This window comes from Cyanistes caeruleus, chromosome 25 (genome assembly GCF_971803275.1).
Source record: "Cyanistes caeruleus chromosome 25, bCyaCae1.hap1.1, whole genome shotgun sequence".
NCBI lineage: Eukaryota > Metazoa > Chordata > Aves > Passeriformes > Paridae > Cyanistes > Cyanistes caeruleus.
The window spans coordinates 35,930-45,363 of record NC_141725.1 but is presented as its reverse complement, the minus strand read 5'-3'; the positions used below and the strand labels follow the sequence as shown (position 1 = coordinate 45,363).

General features: G+C 50.1%; 1 long non-coding RNA gene across 1 annotated transcript; it reads left to right on the top strand.

The window, feature by feature from the left end:
* The first annotated feature begins 532 nt into the window (after nt 1–532).
* LOC147649298 (uncharacterized) lies at nt 533–8,603 on the top strand. Its single transcript, XR_015279182.1, has 4 exons — nt 533–3,397; nt 3,689–6,225; nt 6,320–6,553; nt 6,845–8,603. It is a non-coding gene; the product is annotated as an uncharacterized LOC147649298 (long non-coding RNA).
* The last annotated feature ends 831 nt before the right edge of the window (nt 8,604–9,434 follow it).

The following is a 9,434-nucleotide window of genomic DNA, read 5'->3' as shown; positions in this document are numbered from 1 at the left end:
TCTGCAGGCTGGCACAGACGGAGAGGAGGAGACGGACGTCGATACACAGACTGATAGAGAAGAAGCCATGGAAGTGGACGGAGAGGATACTGGAGAGGAAGAGATGGATGTGGATATGTACGAGACAGAGGAAGAGATGGAGGTGGAAACGAAAGATTATATTGAAGAGATGGATATTGATCTAAAAGACAAGGAGGAAGACATGGTCTTGGGATGAAGACCGATGCCAGCAGCAGAACAGGCAGGTGCTCCCCACAGGCAGAGTGGGGCCCCTGCTGCCAGCCTGGGGCCGGGCTGGGCACTTCCTGCTCAGGGACACGCTAGCCCATGCACTGGATTCTGCTGGCCATCCCTGGCCTGGCCTGGGCTTGCTGTGGGCCACACAAGCCCTGTTCCAGTGCCTGGGCCACAGCCCCCAGCCAGGCTCCCTTCTGGCAGCAGAGTCCCACTGGGCCAGTGTCCCAGCCCGGCAGCACATGGAACACCCTTCCGTGCCTGACTGCACTGACCGTGCTACTTGTTTTTCTTCCAGGACTTAGGGACATCACAGACACAGATGCCACCCTGCTGTACATACGTTTTACAGTTGTTGTGTTCAGGATAGAGGTTTTAGAGTTTGTTTAAGTTGTCTGTAAATACGTTTCATAGAGTTTTGTTAGAGCTGTTCGCAGGTAAATAGGTTCTATAGTTTGTTGTTGTTGTTGTTGTTGTTGTTATTGTTGTTGTTGTTGTTACCAATATTCTTACAGTGTAAATATGTGGTGTAGTTCATTCTTGTTCCTTTTCTTCTACAGATAAACAGTCTTTGATTTTCACACCCCAGTTCTCTTTGCATTTTCTTCGGGCACATTTGCAAAGCTGTGGGTTGTTTCGGGAACAATGTTTGCAGGACTCTAAAAAGAGTATCACAACCGCTCTGCCACACTCTCAGCTGCTGCTGCTGCCCCAAAAAGCACTGGCTGGCTTTGCTCACACAATCACAGTTGTGGTGGCATTTCTACCACACCACTGGACAGCGATGATTTCCCTCTTCTCCTGGAAATACCTACAGCACTTGTGGGTAGCAAGGCAAACATGAGCCTCTTTTAGTGGCCCTTGAAATTGGACATGTGAAATGAGGCACACAAAGCCACAGGCCAGCTGAACCTGGCATCTCTGAATGGGTCTTTACATTCTTCCCAGGAAGATGAATGGCAATCACTATTTTGGCAGGGAGGAAAGTGCATCAGCTAGCAATTTGCTGTAGAAAATGTGCTTTCTGCTCCTCTCACAGCCAAAACTCCTAGCCATTTCTTGGAAGTCCTTCTTAGATAAGGACCGTGTTCAACTGAGTGACAGTGAAGCCAAATGGCAATGCCGCAATCAATTGTCCTGTACACAATCTCCTTCATCCACGTGGAAGGTTACTCACGGGCACACAAGAGGACGGAAGAAACCCAAATGCATCGTTGGACATAATGAAGTCAGACGTGTTGAGGGATGAAGAAATCTTGCAGAGATATGGAAAGCTGCCCTGAAAACCCAGTTCGGGGAGAGCCTGAGCTCTTTTGTGCTTCTAGGCCTGAAGATGCTCAGCAGCTTTCCCAGATGCTCAGCAGGCAGTAGGATTGTGCCTGAATCTGGCTCTGGAAATGCCAGTGCCTCAACTGAGAGCTGTGGCAATGATTTCCATTGCATGGAGAGGGGCCACAGTCCTGCAAGAGTCTTTCAGCAGAGCAAACAGCAGCCTGGAGGGTGGGCAATCTGTACCACTGCATGCTCATCATTCACCACAATGCAGAGCTGCCGTGGATCACTTTTTCCATTTCTCCTGTTGGATATGTTTTGGAGAAGTTGTTCTAGGTGGCTTTGGATGGTGATCCAAGTAGGAAGCAGCCATTCGCCTGCTGTGATATCCTTACAACTAGTCCTAACTTCTCATTGCCTTTGGTTTGATTGGGGGTGTTTTATCTGTTTGTTTGATTGGTTTCTTTGGGTTGGTTTCTTTGTGTTTTTCTCTCTTTTGCTTGGAGTTTCTTTTCCTTTTTTAGAAATGACTGGTGAAGTTGGCACAACCAAACTCCAGAAAACGTAAAGCAGGCTTGACTTTCCAGAAATTGCTTTTGGCTGGCTTTAGCTGCATTCCCCAGGATCACGATCAGCAGTAGATATTTGCAGGTTTTGCTCTGCATCCTCAGCCTGCCCAGGTGTTGTTCAGTGTTTCAGCAATGGAGAAGACGATGGATATTTTGCTAAACTTCCTTTCAAACAACAAAACTTGGGTTAGCACGACAGAAAAGAAGAAAAGAAAATCCTCGCCAGTTAGAACAGATCCACAGTCCCACCATTTCCCCCTCCACTTTGCTTTCTTTTCTACATTTAGAGGTAAAGCTTCCATCTCCAAAAGCTTCCTTCTCTCACTTCCTGATGTAGCCATTTGCTACCCTTTAGCCTTGACTGCCACGCATCGGACTGCTGTCCGTGTGGGGCTGGGGATGCTCAGCCTGGAAAGAGAAGGGGGCTGGCGAGGCCTCCCTGCAGCTCTAGGAAAGATGGGCACAGAGAGGAGAAGCCTTTCGAATGCAGGAGTGAGCTTGAAGTTGGATCTAATGAAGCTGCTCTTTTCCACTCCGGCTGCTGGGGCACTGGCCCAGGCTGTGCACAGAGGCTGGGGATGCTCCATCCTTGGCAACATCCAGGGCCAGCTGGGAGCGGGGCTCTGAGCAACCTATTCTAGGGGAAGATCGCTCCGCTTGGAACAAGATGGTCTTTAGGGTCCCTTCTAAGCCCAAGCACCCAGGGATTCCATCATTCATTCTACGGTCTCCGTTGTCCACTTCAGCCTGGGCCTGAACTCCTGGCGGTGATGTCACAGTGCACGCTCCAGCTAGAACTTCCAGCATCCAGCAACGGCCACAACACAACCCTTGGCTCCTTGTGCCAGCACGCTCTTCATTCACCCTGCTCCAAGCCTACCCCTGTCACATTGTTGCCACCTGCTCCCTGATTCCCCCAGCAGTCCCCAAAGCTCCCCATCGCTTGGATTTTGCTCTCCATCCCTGCAGGATGTCTGCATTTGTTCCAAAAGAGCTATGGCACTATTCCACGGAGGCGGACACCCCGCAGCTGCCTGGCTGGGCTGGAGCTCTGTGGGACAGGGTGGGAAATTTTGCTACCTCTGCAGGCTGGCACAGACGGAGAGGAGGGGACGGACGTCGATACACAGACTGATAGAGAAGAAGCCATGGAAGTGGACGGAGAGGATACTGGAGAGGAAGAGATGGATGTGGATATGTACGAGACAGAGGAAGAGATGGAGGTGGAAACGAAAGATTCTATTGAAGAGATGGATATTGATCTAAAAGACAAGGAGGAAGACATGGTCTTGGGATGAAGACCGATGCCAGCAGCAGAACAGGCAGGTGCTCCCCACAGGCAGAGTGGGGCCCCTGCTGCCAGCCTGGGGCCGGGCTGGGCACTTCCTGCTCAGGGACACGCTGGCCCATGCACTGGATTCTGCTGGCCATCCCTGGCCTGGCCTGGGCTTGCTGTGGGCCACACAAGCCCTGTTCCAGTGCCTGGGCCACAGCCCCCAGCCAGGCTCCCTTCTGGCAGCAGAGTCCCACTGGGCCAGTGTCCCAGCCCGGCAGCACATGGAACACCCTTCCGTGCCTGACTGCACTGACCGTGCTACTTGTTTTTCTTCCAGGACTTAGGGACATCACAGACACAGATGCCACCCTGCTGTACATACGTTTTACAGTTGTTGTGTTCAGGATAGAGGTTTTAGAGTTTGTTTAAGTTGTCTGTAAATACGTTTCATAGAGTTTTGTTAGAGCTGTTCTCAGGTAAATAGGTTCTATAGTTTGTTGTTGTTGTTGTTGTTGTTGTTATTGTTGTTGTTGTTGTTACCAATATTCTTACAGTGTAAATATGTGGTGTAGTTCATTCTTGTTCCTTTTCTTCTACAGATAAACAGTCTTTGATTTTCACACCCCAGTTCTCTTTGCATTTTCTTCGGGCACATTTGCAAAGCTGTGGGTTGTTTCGGGAACAATGTTTGCAGGACTCTAAAAAGAGTATCAAAACCGCTCTGCCACACTCTCAGCTGCTGCTGCTGCCCCAAAAAGCACTGGCTGGCTTTGCTCACACAATCACAGTTGTGGTGGCATTTCTACCACACCACAGGACAGCGATGTTTTCCCTCTTCTCCTGGAAATACCTACAGCACTTGTGGGTAGCAAGGCAAACATGAGCCTCTTTTAGTGGCCCTTGAAATTGGACATGTGAAATGAGGTACACAAAGCCACAGGCCAGCTGAACCTGGCATCTCTGAATGGGTCTTTACATTCTTCCCAGGAAGATGAATGGCAATCACTATTTTGGCAGGGAGGAAAGTGCATCAGCTAGCAATTTGCTGTAGAAAATGTGCTTTCTGCTCCTCTCACAGCCAAAACTCCTAGCCATTTCTTGGAAGTCCTTCTTAGATAAGGACCGTGTTCAACTGAGTGACAGTGAAGCCAAATGGCAATGCCGCAATCAATTGTCCTGTACACAATCTCCTTCATCCACGTGGAAGGTTACTCACGGGCACACAAGAGGACGGAAGAAACCCAAATGCATCGTTGGACATAATGAAGTCAGACGTGTTGAGGGATGAAGAAATCTTGCAGAGATATGGAAAGCTGCCCTGAAAACCCAGTTCGGGGAGAGCCTGAGCTCTTTTGTGCTTCTAGGCCTGAAGATGCTCAGCACCTTTCCCAGATGCTCAGCAGGCAGTAGGATTGTGCCTGAATCTGGTCCTGGAAATGCCAGTGCCTCAACTGAGAGCTGTGGCAATGATTTCCATTGCATGGAGAGGGGCCACAGTCCTGCAAGAGTCTTTCAGCAGAGCAAACAGCAGCCTGGAGGGTGGGCAATCTGTACCACTGCATGCTCATCATTCACCACAATGCAGAGCTGCCATGGATCACTTTTTCCATTTCTCCTGTTGGATATGTTTTGGAGAAGTTGTTCTAGGTGGCTTTGGATGGTGATCCAAGTAGGAAGCAGCCATTCGCCTGCTGTGATATCCTTACAACTAGTCCTAACTTCTCATTGCCTTTGGTTTGATTGGGGGTGTTTTATCTGTTTGTTTGATTGGTTTCTTTGGGTTGGTTTCTTTGTGTTTTTCTCTCTTTTGCTTGGAGTTTCTTTTCCTTTTTTAGAAATGACTGGTGAAGTTGGCACAACCAAACTCCAGAAAACGTAAAGCAGGCTTGACTTTCCAGAAATTGCTTTTGGCTGGCTTTAGCTGCATTCCCCAGGATCACGATCAGCAGTAGATATTTGCAGGTTTTGCTCTGCATCCTCAGCCTGCCCAGGTGTTGTTCAGTGTTTCAGCAGTGGAGAAGACGATGGATATTTTGCTAAACCTCCTTTCAAACAACAAAACTTGGGTTAGCACGACAGAAAAGAAGAAAAGAAAATCTTCGCCAGTTAGAACAGAGCCAGAGTCCCACCATTTCCCCCTCCACTTTTCTTTCTTTTCTACATTTAGAGGTAAAGCTTCCATCTGCAAAAGCTTCCATCTCTCACTTCCTGATGTAGCCATTTGCTACCCTTTAGCCTTGACTGCCACGCATCGGACTGCTGTCCGTGTGGGGCTGGGGATGCTCAGCCTGGAAAGAGAAGGGGGCTGGCGAGGCCTCCCTGCAGCTCTAGGAAAGATGGGCACAGAGAGGAGAAGCCTTTCAACTGCAGGAGTGAGCTTGAAGTTGGATCTAATGAAGCTGCTCTTTTCCACTCCGGCTGCTGGGGCACTGGCCCAGGCTGTGCACAGAGGCTGGGGATGCTCCATCCTTGGCAACATCCAAGGCCAGCTGGGAGCGGGGCTCTGAGCAACCTCTTCTGGGCGAAGATCGCTCCGCTTGGAACAAGATGGTCTTTAGGGTCCCTTCCAAGCCCAAGCACCCAGGGATTCCATCATTCATTCTACGGTCTCCGTTGTCCACTTCAGCCTGGGCCTGAACTCCTGGCGGTGATGTCACAGTGCACGCTCCAGCTAGAACTTCCAGCATCCAGCAACGGCCACAACACAACCCTTGGCTCCTTGTGCCAGCACGCTCTTCATTCACCCTGCTCCAAGCCTACCCCTGTCACCTTGTTGCCACCTGCTCCCTGATTCCCCCAGCAGTCCCCAAAGCTCCCCATCGCTTGGATTTTGCTCTCCATCCCTGCAGGATGTCTGCATTTGTTCCAAAAGAGGTATGGTACTATTCCACGGAGGCGGACACCCCGCAGCTGCCTGGCTGGGCTGGAGCTCTGTGGGACAGGGTGGGAAATTTTGCTACCTCTGCAGGCTGGCACAGACGGAGAGGAGGAGACGGACGTCGATACACAGACTGATAGAGAAGAAGCCATGGAAGTGGACGGAGAGGATACTGGAGAGGAAGAGATGGATGTGGATATGTACGAGACAGAGGAAGAGATGGAGGTGGAAACGAAAGATTCTATTGAAGAGATGGATATTGATCTAAAAGACAAGGAGGAAGACATGGTCTTGGGATGAAGACCGATGCCAGCAGCAGAACAGGCAGGTGCTCCCCACAGGCAGAGTGGGGCCCCTGCTGCCAGCCTGGGGCCGGGCTGGGCACTTCCTGCTCAGGGACACGCTAGCCCATGCACTGGATTCTGCTGGCCATCCCTGGCCTGGCCTGGGCTTGCTGTGGGCCACACAAGCCCTGTTCCAGTGCCTGGGCCACAGCCCCCAGCCAGGTTCCCTTCTGGCAGCAGAGTCCCACTGGGCCAGTGTCCCAGCCCGGCAGCACATGGAACACCCTTCCGTGCCTGACTGCACTGACCGTGCTACTTGTTTTTCTTGCAGGACTTAGGGACATCACAGACACAGATGCCACCCTGCTGTACATACGTTTTACAGTTGTTGTGTTCAGGATAGAGGTTTTAGAGTTTGTTTAAGTTGTCTGTAAATACGTTTCATAGAGTTTTGTTAGAGCTGTTCGCAGGTAAATAGGTTCTATAGTTTGTTGTTGTTGTTGTTGTTGTTGTTATTGTTGTTGTTGTTGTTACCAATATTCTTACAGTGTAAATATGTGGTGTAGTTCATTCTTGTTCCTTTTCTTCTACAGATAAACAGTCTTTGATTTTCACACCCCAGTTCTCTTTGCATTTTCTTCGGGCACATTTGCAAAGCTGTGGGTTGTTTCGGGAACAATGTTTGCAGGACTCTAAAAAGAGTATCACAACCGCTCTGCCACACTCTCAGCTGCTGCTGCTGCCCCAAAAAGCACTGGCTGGCTTTGCTCACACAATCACAGTTGTGGTGGCATTTCTACCACACCACTGGACAGCGATGATTTCCCTCTTCTCCTGGAAATACCTACAGCACTTGTGGGTAGCAAGGCAAACATGAGCCTCTTTTAGTGGCCCTTGAAATTGGACATGTGAAATGAGGCACACAAAGCCACAGGCCAGCTGAACCTGGCATCTCTGAATGGGTCTTTACATTCTTCCCAGGAAGATGAATGGCAATCACTATTTTGGCAGGGAGGAAAGTGCATCAGCTAGCAATTTGCTGTAGAAAATGTGCTTTCTGCTCCTCTCACAGCCAAAACTCCTAGCCATTTCTTGGAAGTCCTTCTTAGATAAGGACCGTGTTCAACTGAGTGACAGTGAAGCCAAATGGCAATGCCGCAATCAATTGTCCTGTACACAATCTCCTTCATCCACGTGGAAGGTTACTCACGGGCACACAAGAGGACGGAAGAAACCCAAATGCATCGTTGGACATAATGAAGTCAGACGTGTTGAGGGATGAAGAAATCTTGCAGAGATATGGAAAGCTGCCCTGAAAACCCAGTTCGGGGAGAGCCTGAGCTCTTTTGTGCTTCTAGGCCTGAAGATGCTCAGCAGCTTTCCCAGATGCTCAGCAGGCAGTAGGATTGTGCCTGAATCTGGCTCTGGAAATGCCAGTGCCTCAACTGAGAGCTGTGGCAATGATTTCCATTGCATGGAGAGGGGCCACAGTCCTGCAAGAGTCTTTCAGCAGAGCAAACAGCAGCCTGGAGGGTGGGCAATCTGTACCACTGCATGCTCATCATTCACCACAATGCAGAGCTGCCGTGGATCACTTTTTCCATTTCTCCTGTTGGATATGTTTTGGAGAAGTTGTTCTAGGTGGCTTTGGATGGTGATCCAAGTAGGAAGCAGCCATTCGCCTGCTGTGATATCCTTACAACTAGTCCTAACTTCTCATTGCCTTTGGTTTGATTGGGGGTGTTTTATCTGTTTGTTTGATTGGTTTCTTTGGGTTGGTTTCTTTGTGTTTTTCTCTCTTTTGCTTGGAGTTTCTTTTCCTTTTTTAGAAATGACTGGTGAAGTTGGCACAACCAAACTCCAGAAAACGTAAAGCAGGCTTGACTTTCCAGAAATTGCTTTTGGCTGGCTTTAGCTGCATTCCCCAGGATCACGATCAGCAGTAGATATTTGCAGGTTTTGCTCTGCATCCTCAGCCTGCCCAGGTGTTGTTCAGTGTTTCAGCAATGGAGAAGACGATGGATATTTTGCTAAACTTCCTTTCAAACAACAAAACTTGGGTTAGCACGACAGAAAAGAAGAAAAGAAAATCCTCGCCAGTTAGAACAGATCCACAGTCCCACCATTTCCCCCTCCACTTTGCTTTCTTTTCTACATTTAGAGGTAAAGCTTCCATCTCCAAAAGCTTCCTTCTCTCACTTCCTGATGTAGCCATTTGCTACCCTTTAGCCTTGACTGCCACGCATCGGACTGCTGTCCGTGTGGGGCTGGGGATGCTCAGCCTGGAAAGAGAAGGGGGCTGGCGAGGCCTCCCTGCAGCTCTAGGAAAGATGGGCACAGAGAGGAGAAGCCTTTCGAATGCAGGAGTGAGCTTGAAGTTGGATCTAATGAAGCTGCTCTTTTCCACTCCGGCTGCTGGGGCACTGGCCCAGGCTGTGCACAGAGGCTGGGGATGCTCCATCCTTGGCAACATCCAGGGCCAGCTGGGAGCGGGGCTCTGAGCAACCTATTCTAGGGGAAGATCGCTCCGCTTGGAACAAGATGGTCTTTAGGGTCCCTTCTAAGCCCAAGCACCCAGGGATTCCATCATTCATTCTACGGTCTCCGTTGTCCACTTCAGCCTGGGCCTGAACTCCTGGCGGTGATGTCACAGTGCACGCTCCAGCTAGAACTTCCAGCATCCAGCAACGGCCACAACACAACCCTTGGCTCCTTGTGCCAGCACGCTCTTCATTCACCCTGCTCCAAGCCTACCCCTGTCACATTGTTGCCACCTGCTCCCTGATTCCCCCAGCAGTCCCCAAAGCTCCCCATCGCTTGGATTTTGCTCTCCATCCCTGCAGGATGTCTGCATTTGTTCCAAAAGAGCTATGGCACTATTCCACGGAGGCGGACACCCCGCAGCTGCCTGGCTGGGCTGG